The sequence below is a fragment of the Pongo pygmaeus genome, chromosome 1, assembly GCF_028885625.2.
Source record: "Pongo pygmaeus isolate AG05252 chromosome 1, NHGRI_mPonPyg2-v2.0_pri, whole genome shotgun sequence".
Classification (NCBI taxonomy): domain Eukaryota; kingdom Metazoa; phylum Chordata; class Mammalia; order Primates; family Hominidae; genus Pongo; species Pongo pygmaeus.
The window spans coordinates 145,748,974-145,772,000 of record NC_072373.2 but is presented as its reverse complement, the minus strand read 5'-3'; the positions used below and the strand labels follow the sequence as shown (position 1 = coordinate 145,772,000).

At 40.7% G+C, this 23,027-nt stretch overlaps 1 protein-coding gene and 1 pseudogene across 1 annotated transcript in view; one reads left to right on the top strand and one right to left on the bottom strand.

The window, feature by feature from the left end:
- Nucleotides 1-418: 418 nt before the first annotated feature.
- On the bottom strand, nucleotides 419-21,895 carry LOC129043719 (uricase-like; annotated as a pseudogene).
- Nucleotides 19,787-23,027, top strand: part of DNASE2B (deoxyribonuclease 2 beta) — a 30,328-nt gene continuing 27,087 nt past the window's right edge. Inside the window, exon 1 of the mRNA XM_054478582.2 lies at nucleotides 19,787-19,819. The gene's annotated coding sequence lies outside the window, so the exon portion shown is untranslated. The remainder of the gene's footprint in view (nucleotides 19,820-23,027) is intronic.

The window sequence follows — 23,027 nt, the reverse complement described above, 5'->3', positions numbered from 1 at the left end:
GCATTCTTAAAATCAAATATTCAGTCAAATGAAGTAACAATGTTGATATTTTTCAATATAATTTTATTTCATTTTCTGCATTACTTAGAAGCATCAGTAGGATGAAAATAATATTTGTTTCTTAAACCTGTGCACAAATTAATTGATGTCACACACTCATTAATTCATGATTATTTTCTTAATGAATGGATTCTAAAGCTTCTCTAAGATAGGAAGGCATAAGACAACCAAAAAGAAATATTGATTTATAACTGTTCTAATACTGCTCAGCATTTTTAAAGTAAACTATAGCCATAAAGCCTGTTATAATTACTAATAAGGTAATCCACAGAATGCCTTGCTGAGCTAGGTGTAGAAGAAATAAATTGTTTCATATTGGAGGAAAGTGAACACTACAAATCAATATACTAGTGTGAAATTTTGCATGGCTACATGCTATCATCTCCAACATCACAGATGACTTAAGGAATTCCTCAGCTGAGAGTGGACTCCTATTGGTGGCCACAATGTCACAGTCTTGAAGACAACTTCCTCTTGACTGTACCAGTAATTTCTCCATATGGATTGTCTAATGGCAGCAAGACCTGTAGAAAAACCACATGGTAATTTAAGGGACATTAAAATAGCTCTCTCCTCCTTTCTATGACTCAATATTAAAAACAATAACAACAACTTACTAAACAGGAAAATGTGTATGTCCTCCACTAAAGTTACTTCAAGCATGGTAATGCCTTATTATTCTGGCAAGAGTTGAGAGATGAGTCAATTTTCTAGAAAATTTAAAAGCTTTTCTTTCATTTCCTATTCCTACACTTTTCTTCTTTCATAAATTCTAACAGGCATGACTGGCTATATAAATATATGTATAATTTTACTTTAAAAAAAAAAGAAAATTTAAAAGCTTTTGAAAAATGTTAATCATTGAGATATAAATGTTTCTAAAATGCATTCCATATCCCTGTTTTTTAAATGCAGTGTATTGAACACAATTGACCTTTCCTTGGTGACTCACCTCGACCATGAGTCATTGTCCAATGCTGTAAGATCACCATGCCCTCAGAAGTGTCTGAGGTCTGCAGGGCTGTTCACTCAATTCTAAATGGCTCCAGAGAGCGGTGCTTTTAGAGTTCTTCCACCTTCCCACCCTGTCATTTGTCACTTCTCTGCTGGTGTCAATGTGTCCAACTTCCTGTTTCTCATGTGTTATGTTCACTTTGTACACACCTGCTGGGTGAGAGTCCAAGAGTGGCTCCAGCCATCCTCAAAGTACAGACACAAGGACAGCTTGTTCAGCCACTCAGGTGACTTTATGTAGAGCCCTGACCCAAAGGAACTTAGGCCTTCCTGACTCCAAGTCCCCAGCTGGGCTCCATGAGGGAGCTGCGAATCTGACTTCCTAGAGGGAAGAACCCTGTGGGCGCAGCCCCCCAGCGTGCTGGGATTAGTGCAGACCTGAGGTGTCGGGGGCCCTCAGGAGCCCTCCTCTCTCTGCTTGGGGTCCTGAGCTAAGCACTGCTCCAGCCATGACACCTGATCCTTTTTTCTATGTAGGGTCCATTTGTTTTGCCTCTGGTGGACTTGGCCAGCATTACTTTCAGGTCGCTCTCCTGCCCTTTAGAAGGCTCTAAAAAGGCTTCACATTCTAATTAATGACATTCTGGTAACCATGTCCTTTCCTTCCTCTAAAGTAAATACTGCTGACTCTCCTTGTGGCTGGATGTACAGCATGTGGGACCAAGGTTGCTCTCCTCAGCAACTCAGAACTCTAGATCACCTTTGCCGGGTGCCTAAGCATGACCTTTGTTTCCAGATGCAACTCCCCAGCCTCCACCTGCAGCTGATGGTGGTCAAAGCCTGCTAGAGGCCACCCACATTACTTGCAAACCAGAAAGGAGGTACCTGGCCCGAAGGATTGTGAGGCTTCTGGGCCAGCAGGTGCAGAATGTGGGACCTTTAACCCCTTCATTAGCCCTTATCCACCAAAGGATATGAGTCTATGGGAGCAGAGCCATGCTAATAGATGGCTCCTTCCCTATCTTACTCCCCAACACATACTAAAAGAAGTTACTCAAAATAATGTTTTCTAGATAATAGAAATGTGTGGGAAGCTGGAGCAAATTGAGAAATCTTATTTTGAATGTGGTCCAAGAGGGAAGAATGGTTCTGATCTCCCAAGAACTGACCACACCAGCCCACCAGTCAGTACTTCAGGCTGTCTACTCAGACACACTGAGTGGTTTAACATTCTGCCATGGCTTGAAAAAAAAAAAGCAAGAGAGATGTTTCTCCAAGACAAAGGGCTGTTTTCCAAAAATTAATTTCCGCATCTTACCTCTGTGATTGCAATTAGAAACATAAATACTCTTTCATGTTTTCCTGTGTGTATTTTATGCCACTGAATTGACTAGTTAATCAAAAGGTAGGAATGATGGAAGAAAGTGAAAATAGAATCTTTTTTTCTCCTCATTGCCTCATGATGGAAGAATAATGAAGCTGTGTCCTTGCATGGCACTTTCAGAGAAGCAGATCTCAGAGCTGTTTCCTTGGGCACACTCCGTTCCTTCTCTGTCTTTCTCTCTTGGACTTCCAACTTTCTGTAATCACTCATCCACTTCGAGGGCACTCCAACCTCAGGCATTGAAAGGCCCAGAATTGAAGAGGGCTGTAATCACTGGCAACTATAAATATTCCCCAAAGCAACAGTTGCTAAGAGTTTTATTCAGTGACATTATCATCCCAGGCTTATAAAGGGGCAGAAGGGGGTGGGGCAGAGATGTGCTTTAAATATATTTAAAGTTCTCTTACCTCTTCCTTGTTGATCAGACCCATTTTGGACATGTCTATGTTGAAGTAGTGAATGTTTGGCAGGCTGATTTCCATATCTTCTATCTGGAAACCACAGTGGTAGGTATCACATTAGGAGCTGCGAGCCTCCATCTCCATCACTCCAGCCACCCTCACCTTACCTAATCTCGCACCCATTACTCAGGTTCTCTCTCTGACTTGGAGACACCCTCTGATGTTCCTCCACTGCCTGACACTGTTCTCTCCTGCTAGTTCTGTGATTAGATGGTGGGCCTACTCTTCTCCCCTCAGTGTACAAAATCTGTTTCTCTGAAAAGAAAGGGCTCCTCGGGTCAGAAATCTGGGAGACCTCTTCAACATCCAACTAGCCTCCAGGTACTGGTCAGTCAACCTTCTAAATTCCTCCTCATTCCACTCCCTCCTTTCCAGGCCTGTACCTAACATTTATAGGCCCTGCAGTAAGAGTATAATTGGAGACCCACATACCAAATGTATAAACATTTTAGTTATATTAATCAAGCTAAAATTTTTTTAAGTGAGATACGTTCTACTCTTCTAACTTGACAAATATACCCTTCATAACAACCTGGGAGGCCAAGCATTAATTTAAAAGTCTCTAACTGTGATTGCAATTAGAAACATAAATACTCTTTCATGTTTTCATGTGTGTATTTTATGCCACTGAATTGACTAGTTAATCAAAAGGTAAGAATGATGGAAGGAAGTGAAAATAGAATCTTTTTTTCTCCTCATTGCCTGGCATGGAGTACCATGCCAGGGCATGGCAGCATGGGAAAAGCCAGCCCCTCGCCCCTGGCCCGTCCCACCTTCTCTCTTGGACTCACGGGGTAGACACTCCAGCTTGCATGTCAAGTGCCATCCATACCTCCTACAAACATCTGCCCCTTTGCCTACTCTCAGGCCTAAGCGTGAACACCAATAGCATGATTCGCCTTCTGGAAGACAGATCTCAAGAAGGGATTTGCCCAGGTTCCAGAAGTAGTCTCCGGGCTATTTGGACAGGAAATTCTGGGGAATGCATGGGCCTCTGCAGAGTGTGTTGCTGTGGCCCCACTGATTCTTCACCTAGTGGAGGGAGGCATAGCCAGAGGAACGCCTGAAGGGGGCCTGTAGAATGCTGAGCCATGGCCAGAGTCCCTCTTGTCCAGGTCTAAGGGTGGCACTCCTCCTCTCCAGCCTCACCATGACCCAGACTCTCTTTGCAAGATTCTGAAATAGATCCCAACATGTCTGCTTGCCTATGGTCCATCAAGCTTTTCATTCATCACATTTCTGTCAGCGTGATTTTTCTAGAGTACAAATCTGGCACAACACATCCTGCTTAAACCCCTTGGTGGTGCCTAGAAGCCTTCATAATAAAGTACAGACTCTATAAATAAGCCTAAAAAGGCCCTCTTGACTGGCTCCTGTGGTTCCTGCCTCATTTCCAGGCGCATGGAATGACTATAATTCATTCATATATATTCATTCATACGTGGTAGACCCTCAACAGTAAACGACTGTATCATGCTATCTCTTGTCTCCATACCTACCCTGCTCCCTCACCCTTGAGAGTAAACTCAGATAACCTCTAGACTCAAACACCCTTCCGCTCTAGAAAACCTGGCTGAACCCATCTCCTATACCTGAGTTAGGTGCTTTGCTCTGTACTTTCATAATACTCTTTTCTCTATTGTATTGTTCATTTGCTTATTTTGTTCATTCACTGAATGATGAGCTCTTTGAGGGTAGTGACTATCTAATTTATCTTTGTATCCTTCGTGTGCTGCCAGAGACATAATCACCATTCAATGAATGAATGAATGAATGGGTGGGGAAGTGGGTAGATGGACAGATGGATGGATGGATGGATGGATGAAATCTCTCTACATCTATCTTTCATTGTCTGGTTCTCCTGAAACACAGAACCTTTGTCTAATTACCCCTCTCCCTCAGGGCATTCAAGTGTCCTGAATTTGAGGCTTAAATCAGTGGCAGGTTGAAGGGACTCAAAGAATTTTCAACAAAACTCAAGGACTACAACAGGGGCCTGTGTTTTCAGGTTAGACAGATTTTTCCATTTTTGCTCTCTTCTCACTTGCTATAACAAGCTTTTGAACAACAACAGATGTCATTTTTCATGTGTCTTCCACTTTCTTATTTTAACTCTCAACTCTTTCTCAGAGCTGACAGAAGACACACGTTCTCCCAATCCTCAGAATGGCAACTGACAGAACTTACCTCAGGAACTCGGCACAGGGAGAGCACCTGGATATCATAGAGGGTCTTCTGCACAGAGGGCAAGTATTCGCCTTTGTCATAAGGCCCAGCAGATTTCTCCAGGACAAGGTCCCAAATGGTGTCCATAAAACACAGAGAAGGTCACTGAGGATCCTGAAAGGAATTTTAGTAATGTGTTAGGAAGCTAAGAAGCAGTGACCTGTCTGTCCCCCAGAAAACAATGTTATTGATGTTTTTAGAAGATATTAGTATCTTGCAATGCCAAAAACAAAACACCTCACTTCCCATTCCCCTACACACACACACACACACACACACACACACACACCATTCAACAAACATATTGAGCATCACTAGACTGTCTTCATAGTTTGGCACCAGGGCCCAGTGGGCATTTTAGGGTAAATTTCCCGTCATGTTTGAAGAACTTAAGAAGAAGACTCCCAAGTATTCTCACCATCTTGCTGCTCCGCTTGGCTCGCTCATTGAATTGTTACATTCGGGGGTTTGCTCTGTGCCAGACTCTGTGTTTTTTAGGTTAGGCAGATTTTTCTGTGCTAAGCATTTTATGTGATGATGTCATTGAATTCTCTCAATATAGCTGAGGTAGCTACTATTATTATCCCCAATTAGAGAAGAAGAACCTGAGCTTAAAAGTTACATGATATGCTCTAAGTCCCTCTCTTTAGAAGAAGGCCCAGCCTACAGTACTATCCTGCCTCTGGCATGTTCAATTTCAAGCTCTTTTCAACATAAATACATCAGGCTGCTGCCCATGGAGAGCACTTGAAATAAAAAGGAAAGAAAACTGAGGTAACGTTCTCATCATGCATTTAAAAACCTATCACATAATAAAAGAAGCAGAGAAAAACTACACCACTGGGAGGGAGCGCTGTGGGAGTGGGTGGTGGGGGAAGGTTGTGCATGCAGATTCTAGCTTATGGTAGGGTAGAAATTTCTAAAAGAGCTTTAGCAAAGGAATGAGATACCTAATCAAAAAGCAAGTTCTGAAAGTTCAGAGGCCTAATTACTCCCTGTCAGGATATAATAATAATCACACCTTTATATTGTGAGTTGTCAGAATCAAAATGGAGTCACTTGTGTCAGATGCTAATGAAATAAATAAATAAATAAAGCCAGGAAGCTGAGGGAGGGCCCTCATGCACAGATGCCTGTAAGAACTATTGCAAAGACTCTCTGAAGGGCTCTTATGTACATATGCCTGTAACAAGAATTTTGCAAAGGACTTTTCAAACAGTGGCTCGCGACGTGAGTCACAAGGACAGCTAGCCAGATGTACAAGAACATTTGCCTGCCACAGTCTCCACTAATGAGCTGGCGTCAACTCCTGCGATAGCCACTATAACCAGTGTTCTCTTTGTCTGAAAACAAATTACATACACTTTTTCCTTTTGCTTTTAAAAGCTTCCCCTTGCCTCAACCTCTTAGGATATGCCTACGGTTCCTGCAGCCCACAAATTTGCAGATTCCCTGTGTGTTCCTAAATAAATTCATTATCTTTGGAGAATCTCTCTCTGTTATTTCAGTTGACAATATTTTTAAGGCATTCATAACTTATAAAATGCTTTTGTGAACATCGTATCATTTTGAGTTTAGCCTAGATTGACCAATTATCCCAGTTTGCCCGGAACCAAGAGGTTTCCTGAGACATGGGACTTTCAGTGTTAAAACCAGGAAGTCCATGACAAACTACAACAAGTTGGTCACCCTCGTTTAGCCCTCTCTGCATCACTATGAGGTAGTAAGGCCATATATTCTCTTCATTTGATGCAGTGTTTCTTCAAGTGTGGTCCCTGGTCCAGTGGCATCTGCATCCCCTGGGAGTTTGCAAGAACTGCATTTTCTTGGGCCCCACCTCAGTCCTACAGAATCAGAATCTCTGGGGGTGGGCCCAGCAAGCTTCATTTTCTGATTCTGTGTGATTCTGATGCACATGCATGTTTGAGAACCACCAATTTAATAAATCGAATAAACAGAAGGGATTTCTGAATAGTGGGAGGTTGAGTTGAATGGCCTCTAAGTTTCTCTTTTACATCTAAGATTCTATGAAGTCTGGGCCCCTGGGACAAGGGCAGACACTACATGCACATGTTCATACCAGGTAGCCTCGAAGTCCACATCCCTGCACTGGTGGTAGCGCCACTTGCAGTACACTTGGGTGGCAAAGCATCGGTCCTTCACCTCAGGGAGGGTAGTGAACTGGTCCTTGATGAAACCGTCACATCGAGACTATGTTGTTTTCAAGACCTTGAGGTCTTTGATTCCAGAATGAATGACTGGGGGTCCTGTTTCAAGTAGAAAGTCAAGAGTGGCTGAGGTCATAAACAAACAGTGTCTTGTTGCTGATACCTAGCACAGAGGATCCTGGTCATTAAAACATGGCACATTCTGTACAAAAACTACATCACCGCCCATGTTTTCTGTCATCCTATTTCCTCTGAAGTCCAAGTGAAGAGGATGGTGTTCCTTTGCTTCAATCCAGATTCCATGACTCCCTGCCCTGTCTTGCCCTAGAAAATCTGAAGGTCTAAGAATAACCTCCATTCCGTGTTGAAGGCCACAGAAATGAATACATTCCTCTCAACTACAAGCGGGAGTGTCTTCTTGGCCAACTCATCTTATGTATTTTGAGCTCCGTCTCCTCCAACAGGTGATCATGCTGAAATGTGTTAATAAGGTCCTCAAGAGCCATTTCTTTACCTGCTACTGTGACCTCTTTACTGGGGGTAGTCCTCATGCTGATCATCTACAGTAGCTGATGATCCCAATCTCCACTAAGCCCTGATGGCATCCCGGCATCCCAGCATCCCAGTTCCCTTATGGTTATCAGCTCAGCAAAACCAGGCAACTTCATAAATGGGTAGCAGCGTGGGCCTGGCTGAGCCTAAATAAGACAGGGAAGATGGAGTTGGTGACTCACAGGGGATAGATCTGCCTAAGTTGATATCTATAAAGGCTTTTGTTTTTTCTGCCAAAGGAGAAGGGATGAACTTGGTTCTTGGGTACCTGGGGGAGAGAGGGGAGAGTTGAAAATAATGGAGGGGATGATATGGCTCTCCTTCTGTCTCTGCTGCGCTTTCATAAGGTAATGGGGCAGGTGGAAGGGTGACAGGCATCATCTAAAAAAGAACAATATTAACATCACTGTGACTTTATTTGTCTGCACAGGCTGGCAAGGATTGGGGACATTCCAGGAGCACTTGGCAAACCCTAATAGCAAAGTGCCATGGCATGATTATTAAGATCACCTCTTTTCAGTCTCTTTGTTAGTTCCAACCAATATCTATGCTTCTTGGTCTGTTTAGTCTAAAAATCAAGGGCCAGAGATGTCAGGTATCACCACATACATGGTCTTAGTTAAAGAACAAGAATATAACTCATGATCCTCAATTAAAATCCAAGGAAGCTCTTAAAAATCCAATGGTTTACATCACCCATGTGGTTTCTATTGCTACAGTTAACTCGGGAGCCGTGGAGTTTCAAAAGTTGGTAAATGAAGTCTGTATTTCTGTTTTTCCATGCTTCAGTATACTCCTATCAGAGAGAACAATAGCCAGTGGTTAGTGGTAGATCTGCTGATTAAATATGTCCTGATTAAAGAAGATATTCTGTGCAGAGTGTCCCAGGATAATGCGGTGAAACAGGAAATGATCCTTGTTTAACTTTCCGAAGTACTTACTGGAAGCTATATCTGAAGAAGGAGCAAGAGAAAGATACCAACAATGCCTTAACGCCTTCAGCTGGCTGGGTTTATCAGATTCTAAATGTATAAAGTCATGATCTCACAAAGTCAGCATTGCTACATGCAGTGAGTAGAAGCCTCAAACCCAGCAGAACTACAGAAACAATCAATAAGTATCTGTTGAATGAATGAATGAATGAGTTTAGCAAGATTGATTCATGTCAAGGAATAAGCATTGCACAATTTAGTATCTTTCTCTTCTAGACAGTTCAGCCCCATCAATCTTTACCATTTCCCTTCCTGGTCCCCTCCAACTCACACATAGTGTGGCAGGGGGTGAAAAGAAGGGTGTTAACCTTGGCTAAGAACCTCCTCTCTGTAGACATGCCTTTGGTTGCTGCAGTTTTCAGTCTATCTTACTTAGTTCTCAAAACTCTATAAAGCAGTTATTTTAATGTAGGTGACTTTTAATCATTTGCCCATAGTCACATGGCTAGAAACTGTCAGAGGTAGAATTTAAACTCAGCACCACATTATGAGATCCCATGCTTTTCTTCCTGCTTTTTGGATCACTTCCCATCTATGCAATGGTTCCTCCTTCCTTTGACCCTTTCCCCATTTGTGTTCTATACGTGGCCTTTCCAGGAGACAAGGTTGCCACCTCCTATCCACAGCGTGCTTTAAGGACCTCAGATAGAGCCCCCTGCCTGAAAAATACCATCTCCATTGGTCAGAAATGGAGATTGAATAATCATTTTTAGAGTTGGCTCCTATATATCTAAAAACCTTTGTACTACTTAAACATTTCCTATTGAAATGCAAATAAATATCCCTTAAAGGAGTGACTTCTTAAGCCTTCGCAAGGTACTATGATAATCTACTTCCCATGGTAAGCCTTTCTAGAAAACAAAATCCTATAGAAATGAAACATGGGTTTGCAATCAGGTGTGGGGTTAAAATGAGTAGTAGAAACCCTTGCAGGAGAATAAAAAGAAGGTGAAAAAGAACCAAAGACGAACTTTATCTACACTGTTTTCTTCCTATTCATCTGGCCTTGACTGCTGGCATCCATGTAAGCCAGTCAAACTTTGGCTCCTCCAAAGGTGTTAACCATAAAAGGATTCCTGGTTGCAATGTTGCATAGTGGTTGAATCTACAGCTTTGAGACTCAGATTCCTAGAACTCAAACCCCAGTGCTCTCCTTCCATCCTCAACCCCCATTTTTATGAGCTCCATGCTCCTGAGGGAATTATTTAACCTCTCTCTACCTTGATTTTGTCATCTATAAAATGGTGACGATAATCATACATATTTCCTAGAGTTGCCACATGTCTAAGAGGATGCACGTAAAGGACTTAGTAGAATTGCTGACCTACGAAAGTGCTCTACAAACGTGATGATGATGATTTTGCCATAATTGACTTTTTCCCAATGACTTCGACAACTTATAAATATTTCCCATGTTTCACAAAGTCTTACTGGGTTCTGAAAACAACTTCTAATGTGCTGTCCTATCCATCTCCAGCTCTGGGATAAGATTTATTGACCTTAAGGGAGTGTCAGTCCTACTAGGCCACTTTGAAATGATCTGCTTTCTCATTGGAATCTAAAAACGGAGACAGCAGTTGTATCTTTAAAATGTGTTTTGGCATCAGTTTCACACAGAATAAAATGTCTCATGTTCCCCAAGACAATTAACTATTGCCACAGTTTTGGCAGAACACAAACCATCTACTCTGGTGCTCTCATCATTCTATTAAAAACAACAACAACAACAACAAAAACTATTCTCTCTGAATGTTAAAAGAATTTTTCCCTGGCACACATTAGACATGCTGGATGAAATCAGAGAGCTTATTTTATCTTCTCTGTTGGCGGTGCCCCAGCTTTCTGAACATTGGTAAGAACCTGAGGCTTTCAAAATCATGGGCCCATCAACTAAAAATATGATGCCTAACACACTCTAAAAAAGATTCCCATTTAGACTAACAAGAAGTAATTCAAAAACTGTCCTTTTCTAGGTTACGCCCCATGAAATCACTTAATCAGCTTTGTTTTGTTTTGTTTTTCTGCCTTGGTTATGGAGTAATGCAAAAGAAAGATTTTTCACATTTCACTTTGCTAGAACATAATCTTTTCCAGCTTTTAGTGTCCTCCTACACACTTAGCAGATTGTGGCTTATCTCTCAGAGAATCATACATCCTACCCTTTAGCTATCTAAGGGAAAGAAACTCACTGCGAATTAATAGAAAATAAGCCCAATTCCTTACCTACGCATCAGGTGTCACAAAGCACAAAGCTTTATTGAGCCAAGAAAAAGATCTTGTCATAAGAGGATAATTGCTTCCACATTTAACACCTCCAAAAAGGACACAAATAGCTGAAAGGCAGATATTTTAAAACCATATTAAATCATTCTAGTAGAAAATCTCAAACTTGTAAAGTGCCAGAAAAAGTAAAGATCAATTAAATATTTGCCTTGGAGAGTCCATTTAGCTCATGCAGGAAGAGTGAAAGCTCCCTCTGTGCAATTGTGGATGGAAAGAGATGACATCATCCAGATGGTAGGAAATTAACTGGGCTTTTGTAGAACCAGGTGATGACCAAGAACATTTTAAAAGACCACAAATCTGCCAAGAACTTTTCTGACAGAGGAACCGAAGAGCACTTTAGTCTTGATATCAAAAGGACATAAACAGACTTCTTGGCAGTAGCCATCTCTGTCCTGGATCTCCCACTTCTCCCATCTCACTTCTTCCATCTGCCCATCTTGTCACCTCTTAAATCTGTTCTCCTCCAGGTCGGATTTCATCAGTTACCTTCCTTACAACCATCCCCCTACCCTCACTACCCTTCATGTCAATAGATATATAGGAAGTATTTTTCACTACCAGAAGACACAATCTAGTATTTGAGGTCTCTTCTCCATCTTCCATTCCTCTATTTAGCTATGCTTTAGCTGAATTTCATAATTAGTGTCAAATGGGAGAAACGTGATGCTGAAGAAATTGTGAGTTATAATTCAAACAGTGCAGAAGTTTGGGGGTCAATTTAGTTCAAATTAGTGACTCAATCATACCAATGACTTAAAGCTCCGTTAAGCTTGTAGTTTCTCACTGATACATGACAGAAAGAGTTCCGAAGATTCAACGCCATATGATACCTAAACCAACAGCCTGCTTCATACACATAGGGCCTAGTTCTCCTCTCAGGGCTTGAGAAGTCACAAACATAACAGCCCTCATTCCTTTGGGCGAACAAATTTCTTTCTCTCTTCCAGATTCTCCTGTGGAATCAGCAGGATTTGAAACAACTAAAATACAGCCTAGTGATGTAGCTGTAAAAGATCCACTAGGAAGAAACAGTGTAATGGGAGTTTTAGAGCAATTCCCGGGGCTTAAAGTGGTGCTTGAGGTTCAGCAGGATTTCTAGAAATGTTTGTTCATTTGCTACGTAGGAATGAATACAGTCCATCGGGAGAAACTCAGTCACACCTCCTCCTGGGAAGAGTTCCTTTGGGAGTGGCATGACTGAACGTGTGAATAAGCACATGTGTTTGAGGGGGCAAAAGTCTTAGCATTCTAGCCAGTCCGCCACCAAAGGCACTACTCAGGTGTTTGTAACAACAGCCTTCACCATGTGAATTTATGAGTGGTATGTGTATAATGTAATTACTATTTTCTTTAGTTAAGCCTTTACAAGGGCATTTCTTATGACAATCATTGTAACTTTCTCTCACATTACAATTCCTACAGTTTCAGCTCTTGGATAATAAGCAAATAAAGAATTAAACTTTGCTACCAAAAGAGCATACATCCCTACTCTCCAGAGGGACAGAGTAGAAATGTCACCTTCATATACACAACACTGAAAGATACACACACCCATAAACATGTGCACACACATACCTGTATACACTTAGGGCAACAGATGTCTCTTCCGCTACCCCAATCCCTGCCAGCCCTGCATGAAATCAGAGGGGCAGTTGGGGGCTGGACTCTAGATGAGTCAAGCTGGAGCTTCTGGGAACACTGCCACAATGATCTTAATACCCTGAAGCTTTGCAGCTTTCTGCAGAAAGAAAAAGCTTTAACCTGATTATGGTGGCTAGTTTTTCCACTCAGCTGCAGCCAGGTGATTAGAATTCAAGCTGACAGCAACTCTTGGTCATTCCTGGAAAGAACAGGGTATAGAGAGAAGTCCGTTTTCCTTTCATAATCAGCAGAGCCCTATGCTTGGCCACTTGACTTCCACCTCCATGGCTCTGCTACAAGTATTCTGGGAAGTCGCCAATGACGCCTGTTTACTGACTACGTAGTTTCTCATCAGTCCTCTCAGAACCCCAACTTCTTAACTCTCCTACGGCAGAGGCTAAATCTACTTGCTCTTCCTCCTGGCACTCAGCTAGATGACATTTCACAGTGTCCATTGCAGTGAGGTGTGACTATGTGACCGAGCTCTCTCCAGAAGAAATGATCCATGCTGTTTCTAGGCCGGGAGTTTATGCTTCAAGGACTTTGCCCCTCCTTTTGCTCCTCCAAGCTCTTTCTTTGGTTGTCTGGTATGGGGGTCTACTTTCAAGGTGACACCGAAAAGTAAGGATTAAAAATATAAAGTTGCCATCAACCTGGGTTCCTGAAGAACTTCATGGAGCACAGCATCCCCCTGACCCCCCTAGCCCCACACACAGACACTGAACTGGACTTCTGCCAAAAGAAGTAAACTTCTAGTGCTGAGCCACTGCACATGGACCTATTTGTTATGCATCTTGGTTCCCCAGTAATTCAGAAATCCCTAATTTCTTGAAATGTCTTTTTCTTCTGCTTCCATGACACTATCATCCCTCGTCTTCCTTCTATCTCTCTAAACATTCTTCTGTCTCAGTTTTTAAACTACCCAACCCTTACAGTGGGGAATTTTTCCCAGGCCATCTCCTCTTCCAAACTCTTCTCACTTTGTATGTTTTTCTGGAATGGTCCTTCTTCCCTATGGCTTTACCTACCACCAATCTGCTGATGGGCCCCAAATCTATCTCCATCACATAGTCCCACATTCACCAGCTTCCCACCTGAAAACTTCCCCTTGTGTGTAATCTCCTTAGTCAGTTGCCCAGTCCTCCCAGATTAGGGTCCATTTTAACTCCTCTTTCTCTCCAAACTTCCATCTCTAATCAACCACTAAGACCTATTGATTACACTTCAAAAATGTCTCACATAATGCTTCCCACTTCTCAGTCTCTCCAGCTCTACTTCTACTGCTTTAGTTTAGACCCCATCACTTCATCTTTGCAAGAAGTCTCCAAATGTTTCACTACTGCCTGTTTCTCTAGTCTGTCACCATACCTTGTTCAGAGTTTCTGAACAAAAACATGCACATAGTAATCTGACCATTAGAGACTTTCTCTGGTTCTCTGTTGTCATTCTAAACAATAACTATAGCTATTATTTAAGGAGAGCTTCCTGGGTACCAAGTACTATGCTAAATGCCTTAATAAGATAAATTAGCATTTATCTCCTTTGTTTCTCTGGGTAGTTGTTGAAGTGGGCACTGGTATCCTTGTTTTACAAATGAAAACCCACCAATGTAGTATAAGTAACCTTGCTCTTAATCACAAACTTATTAAGTAGTGGAGCTCAAATTCGAATATGATTCATCCTGATCTCAAGGCCTCTTGCTTAACCACTGTGCAAAACTGCCTCCATCTTATACTAAACTTCTGTATAACACATGAGGCCCTTCAGATTCCAGCCCAAACCACCAACTTATTTATCTTCATCTCCCTTCTTACATTCTAGAAATCGGACCCACTGAACTTGTTACTGTCCCTCAAACCCCTTGCCCTTTCCACAGTTAAATAAATTACTTCCCCGGCATAGTCTTCAGCATGAGGCAAGTGCTCAAAATATTTTACTTCCCCTCTTCCACTCCTCATGGATTGTACTCATATGTATCCTGTTTCTTTTACCCGTAATTCCCTTTCCTCCTTCAATGCGCAGCATATTCTGAATCAGTTTTCAAAAGTCAGTTGGAATATTTTTTCCTCCCCTATCAAGCCTTCCAGACAGACAGCTCTGGAAAGAGTTTCTTCACTTCTCAGTTCCCATAGCATGCCTTTTATCCCTTCATCATAGTCTTTAGCCTTTCATACTGCAGTCAGTCTGTCTCACTAGGGTCAGGGAACATTTTATTCCCCTCTTTACCTACAGCCCTCTGCATACATAATAGGTCCTCGAAATCTAGTTGTTGAATGAATAGTATATGAATGAATGACATAAGCACTTTTCATAAATGCTCTCATTGTTAATTAGCTCTCTTGAGGCCTAATCCTAGCTGCTGTTATTATTTTACATAATTGAAAAATGTAAAAAATGTAAAAAAGCATCCCAAAAGTCACTGAAAAGCAGTTTCAAGTTATGCTGATCTATACAGTAGCCACTAAGCCACATGTGGCTATTAAGCACTTGAATTATGGCTAGCATAACTTGAGATAAGCCACACATATAAAATACAGAATTTTAAAGACAATTTTGTAAAAAGAATGTAAAATATTTCATTAGTAATTTTTATACTTATTACATACTGAAATATTTTTGATGTTATTTAAATAAAATATATTATTAAAATTAATTTCCCTAATTTCTTTTTGCTTTTCTAATGTGGTTATGAAAAAAAATTAAAATTATATATATGGCTTGCATTATATTTCAGTTGGGCGAGCTGATTTCGAGTTTCTAGTTTTATGAGGATAGTTAATGAGGCTTGGGTAGGATAACATTGAGTCAGGAAACTTTTCTTTCTCTCTCCTCCAAAGCCGCATATCTAAGACAAGAAGGAAGGAAGAAAGAAAAGAAGGAAGAAGGGAGGGAGGGAGGAAGAGAAAGGAGAGGGAAAGAAGGAAGCAACCAGAGAGACAGAAAGGAAGGAAGGAAGGGCTAAGGAAAGGAGGGAAGGAAAGAAAGAAGTTAGTTCCAATTTAACTTAACAAATAGCTCAGAAAGCTAATATAGCATATGACTACACATCTGGGCGATAAAGATCATCTTTTCAACCAAATACAACAACTGTTTAGTCTCTTTTATATAACATTAATTTTATAACTGTTTATCAAACGTTGAGAAGTCCCTAGTTATGCATAGACTTTAATTCAGATAGTGGAAAATATTTAAAAATAGCTAATACACTAGAACTTTCTAAGGAGGGCATTATCCAAAAGAACTCAGAATGAGAAGGGACCTTATATTTTATTAACCTTATAATAAATCTGATATTCATTAGATGCCACTTCGAATTCCTACTAAGGATGAAGGGAAGGGAAGGGAAGGGAAGGGAAGGGAAGGGAAGGGAAGGGAAGGGAAGGGAAGGCAACAGCAAAGAAGAAAAGGGAAGAGTAAAGGAGGGGAGGGAAAGAAAATAGAAAAATTTTAGAGTCCACCCTTTCATTTTATAACAATCATTAAAGTTTATTTTTTTACTGGGATAAAGACATTATTACCAGCTTTGTCTCCATGGTTCTTAGAGGTCCTCTAGCCTAACTCTTAGCCAATTATTGAACTCTGCTCTGACAAGCTCAACAAATCTGTGGAATACAAGCCGTGGAAATTTTAATATTTGCTAAGTTCAGTTATCAGTACTAATAACACCTATGATACAATTACGTTTCATAATTAATTGAAATTTCTTAGCAAATAGAATTATATAATTGTCATTGCTATCTTAAATGAGATGCATTTTATAGGAATTACAGTATTAGTGGTTTTATTACACAAATAAAATTTCAGGAAAACTTGACTATTATTTAGTAAATATTTCCTATGAAGGTTACTATAATTGTGACATGGTATGGCACAAAAAATATTGGTCAGAAAATTCAGAGATTTGCATTCTTTTCAGCCGGGGCCTTTTTTTATTTTGCCTTACCTCAAAATCTGGTAATAAAAATGATTTACCTGACTCAATCCCCAGGGTTGTTGCAAAATGAATTATTTCATTTTTATATTTTTAAGACAAAAAGTAGATAAGTCTTTAATGTAATTCAAAGTCACAACATTCATTTCTATCTCAGATTTAAAAGCCTTAAAAAGTCTCTACAGTTTTCTTCCATGTTAGTAAACAGCATTGTTTAGAAGAAAGGAAGAAAAAAGAAAACAAAGCCACCCTGAAGTTGCTACTATAGAATCAAAGCATGAAAAATAGTTTATTAGCACTTCTCAGCTGTTCAACTTCACAGAAGTGTGTTCCAGTGGGAGTGTGAATAAATGCATGGACATGCTTAACTCCATTCTGAAAATTAGGGAAACAAATTATTTCCAGGAAAATTTCAGTTCATGCCATAAAGCCAATTTCTTTAATTAAACTGAGAGCACAAATAAGTGAGTTAACCTTTTCAAGATGCTTCCAAGGAATTTCTTCCACGTAGACTTGAGCTCAGATTACATGGTTAAAAGAAGAAAGAAAATGCTCACAAATATTCACACCAAAGGCTTCTATGCTTTTGATCTGTAAAAAGAAACAAAGTACTTCAAAGCAGAAATAATTGTCCCATTTAAAAATAATTTATAAATACTGTTAAATGAAATTATGGGAGGTCATTGCTTTGGACTAAGATCCTGCATTAGACCCCAACAGACCAGACCAAAATGGAGTCACTTATGCTAAATTCCACATAATCAAATTGAAGCTTTAAGGAAGCAGATAGATACCAAAACAGACCAGTTTTTCCTGAAAACAGGAGATTCCAGTCTATCTGAGTCAGTGCAATAAGGAAGTCCCCTCTGCTTTAACTCTTGCTAAAAAAGTAATCTGAAACCTGATGTTAACCAATCAGTTTTTTTTCCATTGTTCTGTTTCTTGTTCCCACCTTACAAAACCCAATGTTCTGTTCTTGCCCAGTGGAAGCTCTTACTCTTTTTTATAGAACAGAAGCTGCCCCAATGGTAAATAAAAACCAATTCACTCTATAACTAAACTTGTTGTAATTTTGTCTTTTGATATAACTCATGATGTTCTCTTTCCTGATGAATTGCTTTTTAGAACTAGACAAGCAGAGAATAGAGTCTATCTCAAGAGAAAAAGGTGTTTATCTCACTTTTTTGCTAGAGCTCCCAAATGAAGTTAATAATCACCATCACCAGGTGAGACTCTTGTTTTTAAAAGAAACCCCATTTTGCAGGAGAGGATGTGTCAGCGGACGAGCAAAAAATAACTTAACATTCAGATTCTTCTCACAGTCAGTTCAGTCATCACTTGTACCAACCACAGCACACCATAACACTCTGAACTCTATGAGGCTTCCCATTTTCCCAAGGAAAAATGTTAATGAAGGGCCACCTCACTCCTTATCTTGCATACAGGCCTTCTATTGATCCCAGCTCTCCACCCCCATAATGCAGCTTCCATATTAATCCCTAGGTAATATTTTATGGTCTTAGCACAGTCTGCAAATTATTAATGGCTTTGCCTATAATTAAAGTGAAGTATTTGTACAGGCTTCCCCAGTATAGTTCTGTTTTATACCTGTTGGCCCAGAATAATTATGAATAGCATCCTATTTTGAGCTCAAAAGTGTCCTGGTTTGGATAAGAAGCTATACGATCACTCTATCCATAATGAATGACTTTAAGTAGTTTTTAACATTCAGGTCCATTCTTCACTTTTCTGCAAACTCCTACACAGTACAGGAAATACAAGAATCTGTTGTACCTGGCCTTTGTCCATATCACAGCACAGGTCTACTTTCAAACGATTTTTTTAAAGAATGCAGTTCCTTTTTCCATAGCCCCATCTATGTTTGCTGGGTCATTCTGATTAGCAAGAGAAAGGTTCAGGGTAAAAATAGGAGTTGCAGAAATTATATCGCAATGTTTGTTCATTTAATGAATTATGGGTATGGATTTCATGAAAAAACATGAGAAAAGAAGCTTTCCAGTCTACATTTCTTACCTTTTTAGACTTCATGGCAAGTAAAAAAAGAAATCAGCTTGAATTGCCCAGAAATCTGGGTGACCCAGCACAGTTTCACTCACACTTAAAGAAACCAGAGGTGGGGTCGGGCACGGTGGCTCATGCCTGTAATCCCAGCACTTTGGGAGGCCAAGGCAGGCGGATCACAAGGTCAGGAGATCGAGACCATCCTGGCCAACATGGTGAAACCCCGTCTCTACTAAAAATACAAAAAAAAATTAACTGGGCGTGCTGGCAGGTGCCTGTAGTCCCAGTTACTTGGGAGGCTGAGGCAGGAGAATCACTTGAACCTGGGAGGCGGAGGTTGCAGTGAGCCGAGATCACATCACTGCACTGCAGCCTATTGACAGAGTGAGACTCTGTCTCAAAAAAAAAAAAAGAAAAGAAAAGAAAAGAGAAACCAGAGCTGAAAATGCTAAAATATCAGTTCTAACAGATCTAAGTCTCTCTTGAAAAGTCCTAATAACCACTGTATATGAACAGTAAGTGGTAATAGAGTTGGGAAAGTTAGAATGGCATTAAAATTTGGAAAATAGATTTCAACAATAAAAATAAATGTATCTCATACTCAAGATATTTTTCTGTATTAATATCAAGAAGTGAAATGATATTTTCTTCTATAAATGCACACCATTCTAAAAAAATAAAACCTAAATGGTATGACTCAAAGAAATGCATGAAAAAATGTGTAAAATTCTATTCTGAAATTCTTTCAGGACCTTGATTTTCCTTTGATTCTAATTAGAGATAACATGTATTTTGTCCAATAAGATTCTCTGCCTAAAAGATTGCAGTGAGATGAGAGCCAAGGAAACAAAGATGTGAGGTTTGTGTGTTTGTTTGTTTTTCAGCAAAGTTTTCTTCAATCCTGAGACCTTTAGGCTAGAAAAGAACATTTTTTTAAAAAATGGCTTAAATGTAAAAATAGGTTAAAATGCAAAGGGAACTTGAAATAAGCAAGTAACACTTCATGCTGTTTTATAGCAAATTCTGCATCAAGATAGGCGGCATCTAAGAAGAATGACACATACTCCTTTAAACTTTGCCAAGACATGAACTGTGTTCTTGATGGTGTCTGTAGGGATGATGTCTGAATTATCTCCATGCAGGTAATCTTTTTTGGAACTCAGAGTAAGTTGCACTGAAGTTGCCACCTCTTTAATGCTGTGATATTTTCCATCTCACTGAATATGGAGAACTTTTACCATATCCTTCCCATAGCCAGTTCGGACAAACTCCACCTCATCATTCTGCAATGAAAACACAGGCATCTTATTGAAGAAGGCCAAATGAAAGCCAAAAGTTAGGTGAAATTTATTTAAACCTTCATTTTGTCATACAATTGTAAAAGATGAGATTCAGAGTATATATGGAAGCAATATTACATTCTACTTTTGAAGAACAATGAGAACTTGTATAGGAAAAAGAGAATCCCAAGCAGCAAATGAAAATATATCAGATTGTTCTGAAGACTGACAGGTACAGGGCTTTTTTGATAATAATAATAAATACATTAATAGGACCTCCTGGGTCAAAACTATGCTGTTTTATTTAATCCCCACTAACCTAATCCTTGTAATAGCACCATAAAATCTTTATAATTCCAGTGTAAAATGGGAATTAATATTCCCATTTATGGAGGGAGAAGGTGAGTTTCAAAGATATTAAGTGATTTGCCCTAGTTCATACAGCTAGTAAAGGACAGAGCCAGGATTTGCACTCAAGTCTATTGACTCTAAATTGTAGAATGGCCAGTAGGTGAACTGCTTTTCTTCTATAAAATATCTTGACTATGTTAGCTGGAAATAATTCCATGTCCTTTTTATAGAGAGTGATATTCTGGAGAAAATGCCCTGTGATCAATAGAAACAATTTGAAAATTGCCTTTTCTACTTGCTGCCCGGAAGAAGAGTAATTAGTGACAGGGTCCAGATTACCTTCAGGAGTGCAGAGCCAAGGCTGTCTGGCTGCAGGCAGAGCTATGCTTTTAGTGAAGAGACACTTAGTAAATGCCTGGTGATTGATTCATTACTACCCTCGTCTGAAGCTGGAGCCTTGGCTAGTGAACACATTCATCTCCACTGGTAGAATCCACAAGATTTGTCCCTGGGCTTTACTGGTGTTTGAGGAAAGAGGCAGGAGGGAGCAGAACAGAAAAACCTTATTTTATTTAGCACAGAAATTGAACATTAAAATGATAATGAAAGAAGGTGACAAAAATAAAAGTAAATGAAAAACAGCATGCAGTGAGAGTCTGGATAGAGAGACAAAGAAGGAACCTCACCTGCAAATCACACTTAGGATGTTCAGGTGTACCAAGGGCTGCCTAAATATCTATTTGAATAAAAAATCACCAGACCCTCTGAGGGGAATTTAAAAATACTAGCCAAAGTCAGAAAGTACTGCTGTTCTTAAAGTGGGGGGTGGGAGGCTGCCTCCAATCTTGGAGATAGAGCTGGGCAGGGCAGGCTATTGTTGGTCATCGAACATGCCCTCGGGGGTTGAGATGTCTGAATTCAGTTCTTTCTTGTGAGCGGTTAAGGAAAACTCTTGCAGAGGCCTCTGAAAAGCCTCTGGCCTGACATTTGGGGACTCATGCTGAAGAAAAGGGTCCATAAGAAAACCAAAGGAGCAGACTAAAGGGATCTCAGTAAGAACTACAAGACTGTCGGGGAAAGAGAAACTGTTGTGTGGTAGTGGCTTTGGGGTTAAACGAAGTCCAAATTCAACCCTGCCACTTAAAGCTTTGTGGCTTGCAACAAGTAATTTAATGTTTCTGAGCCTCAGTTTCCCCATTTGTGCAAATGGAAAGAAGCACCTCTACCTTGTAGGGCTGCTGGTGAATGTCAAAGGCCTGGCTTAGTTCCCAGTAGCTAGTGATACACTGAGGTTAATCCCAGCAGTAGAGGCCAGGCCTGGCTGTGGAAGCAGCAGCAGCAGAGGTTATCAGAGGGGACCTTGATTAAGGGTGCCAGTTTTCAGAGTGGACAGCACTGGGGGCAGTAACAGGTGGAAGACTCTGGTGTATCTTGAGCCAAAAGGGACTCTACCTGAAGGAGGAAGGCATTTGGCTGGGTCGGGGCCCTTGAGTGGTATGGGCTGGAGTCTGGAATGAAAGGTCTCTGAGATTGTCCATCATCCCCAACATGTACCAGGACTCGACAAATGTTACTCCTTAGCCTCATCCCTGCCCCTATATATTCAAGCAACAGTAGTTTAGCCTATGAAGGCAAGTGGTACCTACATGGTACATAGAAAGATTAAATGATAGCCACCCTTCTTATCCCCATTCCTATTCAGCTCACCAGCATAATATCTGGCCACACATCATTGCAAACTCTGCTTTAGCTATGCTGATCTAATCATGGCTGCCCAGGTGTTACATGCTTTTTCTGTCTGTTGGCCTTTGGATTTGCTATTCCTTCTTTCTTGAATACTTTCTCCTCCTTACTACCCAACTACCAACCTCTTTGCCTGCCTAGCTTCTTCTAGATAGCCTTCAGGTCTCAGATGCCACTTCTCCCAGGGTCCGCCCCAGCCCTTCAAGTCTGGAATAGTTGGCCCTTTCAGAAGCTCTCAAAATATTTGTTATTGCCTTATCAGAATATTTATCAAATTCTATTGCAACTGCCTCTTTATGTGTCTGATTCATTCAAAAACAGTAAACTATGAAAGCAGGAAGAAGTTTGATCTTGGTCACCATGGCAACCTCAGCACTCAGCACAATGCCGGGAACATAAGTAGGTGCTTAATAAATGTGTCATGAATGAATGGATGGTGCCACCACCACCTCCACTGCTTGTGTGATGACACAGCATAGTTAATGAAAACACACAAAGGATTTCAATACAGGAAGAGCCACTTCAGCTCAGACCCCAGTTAGGAAGTCCTTTTCCTGGGAAAGTGGGGCAAGGAATTTATGCCCAATGATCACCACAGCCTGGAGATCACAGGCACAGCTGGCCAAAGAACAAAAAGGGCAGAATTGAGTGTAGAGTCGGTAAGGCAGCACAAAGTGTTCACATGGCTAATAAGACAGCCTTCCAGTGCAGCACAGCCATCCCAGACCGGAGATCATGCAAGACATGTGCGGGACAGGTCAGCGCTCCTTAGCAGGACCCTGACTGGGCTAAGCAGAGTTGGCCCTTGAGCAAAGTTTGAGTAATCAAGTTTACTGGCAATGAGTCTGTATGAAGGGAACCAATCATCTGAGCCTGGAGCAGGTGGAACAAGTCTGGCAAGGGATACCCAAAAGCATCCCTGCACCCAAAGAACAGATAATGGCCTGGACCATAACCGAGGCTGTTCTCCCCCAGT